This window comes from Sarcophilus harrisii, chromosome 2 (genome assembly GCF_902635505.1).
Source record: "Sarcophilus harrisii chromosome 2, mSarHar1.11, whole genome shotgun sequence".
Classification (NCBI taxonomy): domain Eukaryota; kingdom Metazoa; phylum Chordata; class Mammalia; order Dasyuromorphia; family Dasyuridae; genus Sarcophilus; species Sarcophilus harrisii.
The window spans coordinates 204,167,017-204,171,621 of record NC_045427.1 but is presented as its reverse complement, the minus strand read 5'-3'; positions in this window follow the sequence as shown (position 1 = coordinate 204,171,621).

Sequence of the window (4,605 nt, the reverse complement as noted above, 5' to 3'; positions counted from 1 at the left end):
ACACCAAATACTGTGAATCACACTGCTGGGCTGTGAGTTTAAGTGTGATTCTTGAGTTTCTGCTCCGGCACACGATGACCAATCCTATGGGAAATTTGAGCTGAGAATCCTGGAGGAAATACCCCCTTTGCCTGCTTGAGGAAGGACTCAGTCCAGAGAGGTTCAAGAGTTCCTGAGTTCCAGCTGACCCCATGTCTAGAGCTGAGGAGGATAAATTCCAGGGTTTAAGGGAGCAATGAACCTATTGCTGCCACTTGGCAAATGTTTCACATCTTCTGTTTTATGCAACTTATTCTTTGGTTGCTATTAAGTCTTATTCACTTATTGAGAATATGCTAAGAATAAAGACACTATAGCATTCTAGCTTGTGTGTTGACTTCTTTGGAGAACTAACCCCATTAGGCTACACCCCATGACTAAGAACTCATTGAAATACAAGAAGTTCAAAAAGCACCAGAGCTTGCTAGAGGGTGGAGTCTCATAGCTGAGTTTTGATTAGAAAGCTCTAAAAATCTCATCCACCCTCCACCTCCAGACTGGTTCCCATATATGAGAGATGAAACTGTGGGATAAATCTATAAAGAACACTGAACTTTTGCTTAGCAGTTTCACCTCAAGTAGACGCATGCAAGTGGATGATTAGACTGTCCAGTGACTTAAATACAAATGACTAAGTGACTAACTTAATTTAAGTGGTCACATTGGTAATAAATGAACAGCACAACTGGAATTTGAACTGAGATCCTCCCACTGAGGAGGGGGAAGGAGGGGTGTGGCAGGGATGGGTTCAGTGGACAGAGTGCTGGACCTCATCAGGAAGATGTTTTCCTGAATTCAAATCTGGCCTCTGACACTTAGTGACGTGGGACCCTTGGCAAGTAACTTAACTTTGTTTGCCTCCATTTCCTCATCTGTAAAATGAACTAGCGAAGGAAATGGCAAACCATTCCATTATCTTTGCCAAGAAAACTCCAAAAGGGGAAACAGAGTCAGACACAACTGAAATCACTCAACAACAGTAAACCTTTGATTTCAAAGCTAGACTATCAAATTACTAATAATAGCATTTTTGTTAAAAAATGAATGAACAAAGCACTTATTAATCACTTAATATGTGCAAAGCACTAGGGATATCAACAGAAATGCAGGACAGTGCCTGCCCTCAAGGAGCCTAGAGGACACATAGAGAAGGCTTCAGCCCTACGTCAAATGGAAAGGCCTTGTGGTTCCAAGGACATATTGGCAAGGCAGATGGTCACGTTTCTTCTTTCAGATCATTTCCACTGAAAAGATTCTACCAGCTTTTGATGTGAAATTATTTGACACTGGACTGGAGGCACTGCCACTGGTCTCAGAGTCCTGGGGTGATTCCATCAAGATCTAAGGGAAGAGGATGATGGAGATAGCCTTCTATGATCTGACTTGAGTGGCAAATGCTGCTTCCTGTTTCTCTCTAACCTTGCTACTTCATCGAGGCTGACTCCCCTTCCCAGGCTAGAATTTAGATTTTTGCAGTTAATGAGAAGTTCTGAGGCAATGGAAAGCTAAACATAGATCTGAGAAACCTAGGACCATATAGAATTTTGTTCAGTTGTTTTTGTTTGACTCTTTGTGACCATATTGGGGTTTTCTTGGCAGATATTGCAATGGTTTTCCATTTCCTTCTCTAGCTTATTTTATAGATAAGTGGGGAAAAGTGACTTGCCCAGGATCATACACCTAGTTAAGATTAGAACTGAGTCTTCCTGACTTCAAGCCTGGCACTTTATCCACAGTGCCATCTAGCTGCCTTAAAGGCAATAGTATTAGAACCTACTTTACAGGGTTGTTATTCAAATGGAATGAGATAACCAGAGTTAAAATGCTTTGTAAACCTTAAAGCCCTATGTAAAGGTTAACTATTATTATTTGAGAATAGGGATGGTTTCTGGTTTTGTTTTGATTTTTTGTTTTGTTTTGTTTTGTTTTTTTATCTTTGTATCCCAGATGCACAGGACATGCTAAATGCTTAATAAATGTTTGTTGAAATTAAATAAAACAAATCCAGGCCTCCTGAGTCCTAATCCAATGTTCTTCCATGATACCATACCATTGCCCTCTGCTGGAACTGCTGCTGGTATTGGACAGACTAAGGGGCTTTGCCAAAGGCCCTCCAAGAATCATGGAATGATAGAATATAACGCCTAAGTCAGCTCCCAAATTTTACAGAAGAGGAACCTGAGGTGTAAATTCCATGAAGATGGCTGGATAAGTCACTGGCTGACCAAGCTGAGAGTCCATGCTTTCCCCCACCTTTGGCAATGCCATTTATGTTTGTGGCTGCTCCTTCCCACTCTCCATCCCCACCCCACCCCCACCCCACGCCACATCCCCACACCGGGCCCAGGGTTGGGATTGTTATTCCATTTTCCCTTTCCTGGCGCTTACTGATAAGTACATCCTGCTGGATAAAAATACATCTGGCTTTACGGTAAAATCCTATCTCTGGAAATTGTCCAACACCGAACACCCAGCCCTGGGGCCCCGTGGCCTCCTGGACAACCAGTCTCTTATAACAAACAGAGAACTCGCAGGGGTGTGCAGGGTGTGCAGAGGTAATACTATTATTCAGTTCTGTTCCAGAAACACTTATTAAGCTCCTACTTTACCCATTTAAGGCCCTGGACAAACCCTGTGAGGTAAATAAAGATAAATAAGATCTGGTGTTGGATAACAGAAAATCTCTGCCAGGTAACCCGCTTCTCCATAAGGTTCCCAGTCTCAGAACTAAAGTAATTAGAGCAGAGTCCGAGTCCCCATCTTGGGAGTAAGCTGACCTGGCCAGGTGAGAACAGGGGCTAAGCCACCAGTGGGCTTCCTTTGGGGCGGGTCACTTAACAAAAGTCCAGTGAGAATTAGGACTTTAAGATGGCTTTTCCTTAAAGTGCCTCTGACACATACTAGCTGTGTGACCCTAAGCAAGTCACTTAACCTGGATTGCCTCCCCCAACAAAATATCATTATTGTGTACTGGTGTTAAGGGAAGCAGGGTCTGCAATGTGCTTATAACACACAAATGTGAAAGGAAAGAAACAAGTGTTTGTTTATTAATCACCTACTGTGTGCCAGGAATTGTGCTAAGAGTTTTACACATATTATCTCATCTGATATTCATAACAACCTTGGAAGGCAGGTGCTATTATTTTACAGCTTTTTGCAGTTGAGGAAATTGAGGCAGATTGAGGTGAAGTGATTTGTCCAGTCACACAGCTAGTGTCTAAGGTCACATTTGAACTTGAGTCTTTCTAACTTCAGGCCCAATATTTTATCTCCTACATCATCTAGTTGGTAGAAAGCCCTGGATTTTGAGTTGCACTTGATTTATTTTGAAGTCTCTTTCAGCTCTAAATCCTACGATGTGGGTTTGAGCCTTTAGCTTTAAGACATTGTGATGGCAGGCAAAACACTCAGATGATTTTCTTCAAGCACAAATCTTATTTTCAATTCTTGACTCAATACATTCCAGAAGCTGTTGTCTCTTCTAGGGTCAAAAAGAACTTTTCTGTAGGTATTTAAAGTCTTCTTATCCTTGCCCCAACCTATATGATATCGATCCTCTCCTCTCAATGGTTCAGCCAAATTGGACTTCCCACATGGCATTCCATCTCCAGACCCGGAGGCCTTGGAAAGCATTCCTTTTTTTAACCTCTATTTCTGAGACTTCCTCATGTGACCTTAAAGTTAAGCTCAAGAGCCATTTTTGGCATAAACCCTTACACTATCCCGCCAATTGCTAGTGACTTCTCGGACACTACTTCATGTCCCCATGTTTTAGGACTCTGGATCTACTTTAGCAATTGGATAGATTAATTAATGCAAAGCTGATTCCTCCCAGAGAACATTTTCATTTTTAATAGGACGCTTAATGGCTTATATCAAAATAAGTATTAATTGTCAAGAATTACCTAATTTTAATTTTGTAAATATTTTGTATTGGGCAGCTAGATGGCACAGACCTGAGCTTAAATGTGGCTTCAGACACTTAATCAGTTGTGTGACCCTGGTTGCCTCACTTCACCTGGTTATCTCAGTTTCCTCATCTGTAAAATGAGCTGGAGAAGGAAATGGCAAACCACTCCAATGTCTTTGCCAAGAAAACCCAAAATAAGGTCATGAAGAATCAGACACAACTGAAAATGATTGATAACAGCAGCACTATAATATTCCACTACACTCATATCAGCTTTTTCAACCATTCCCTAATCAGTAGGCAGCCCCTTTCTCCCCCCCTCGCCCAATTTCTTTGCTGTTATAAAAGCTGCTATTATTTTTTTTTTTGGGGGGGGGGGAGGGAGCAAAGTAGTTGGAATTATGTAACTTGTCCAGGGTCACACAGCTAGGAAGTGTTAAGTGTCTGAGGCTGGATTTGAACTCCGGTCCTTCTGACTCCAGGCCACCTAGCTGCCCTTAAAGCTGCTATTGTTAATATTTTTAAATATATGAGACTTTTTCTTCTGTCTTTGATCTTAGTAGGTACATGTCTATTTCTGGTTTTGTTGGGTCAAAGGCAATATGTAGTTGAAGGATTTGTGGGGTATGATTTCAAATTATTTTTCAGAAATACTG